This window comes from Salmo trutta, chromosome 8 (genome assembly GCF_901001165.1).
Source record: "Salmo trutta chromosome 8, fSalTru1.1, whole genome shotgun sequence".
Taxonomy (NCBI): domain Eukaryota; kingdom Metazoa; phylum Chordata; class Actinopteri; order Salmoniformes; family Salmonidae; genus Salmo; species Salmo trutta.
Genome location: NC_042964.1, coordinates 44,847,821 through 44,848,736, shown reverse-complemented (window position 1 = coordinate 44,848,736; position 916 = coordinate 44,847,821).

Genomic DNA, 916 nt, shown 5'->3' with positions numbered 1-916 from the left:
TTGCTTCCACCCACAGTTCAGACTGTGCACACGCACCACATACTACCATTCCTCACCTCACATTCGCAAGTGCCACTGCCTACATCAGAACGTTTTATTACTAAAGCTGTAAGATATGCAGCGGGTCACAGTCTAGCTAGCGGCCCAGGTACATATTTAGGACGAATTTTGTGTTATCCACATATCAAATCAAACTTTATTTGTCACATGCGCCGAATACAACAAGTGTAGACCTGACCGTGAAATGCTTACTTACAAGCCCTTAACCAGCAGTGCAGTTGAAGAAGAGTTAAGAAAATATTGACCAAATAAACTCAAGTAAAAATAATAAAAAGTAACACAATAACATAACAATAACGAGGTACCCCCTGTGTGCAGTGGTACAGGTTAGAGGTAATTTGTACATGTAGGTAAGGGTGGAGTGACTATTTTTATTTATTTCACCTTTATTTAACCAGGTAGACCAGTTGAGAACAAGTTCTCATTTACAACTGTGACCTGGCCAAGATAAAGCAAAGCAGTGCGACACAAACAACACAGAGTTACACATGGAATAAACAAAGGTACAGTCAATAACACAATAGAAAAGTCTACATACAGTGTGTGCAAATTAAGTAAGTTTAGGGAGATAAGGCAATAAATAGGCGATAGTGGCTAAATAATTACAATTTAGCCATTAAACACTGAAGTGAGAGATGTGCAGAAGATGAATGTGCAAGTAGAAATACTGGGGTGCAAAGGAGAGAAGAAAAAAAAAGAACAATATGGGGATGCGGTAGTTGGATGGGCTATTTACAGATGGGCTATGTACAGGTGCAATGATCTGTGAGCTGATCTGACAGCTGATGCTTAAAGTTAGTGAGGGAGATATGAGTCTCCAGCTTCAGTGATCTTTGCAATTCGTTCCAGTCATTGG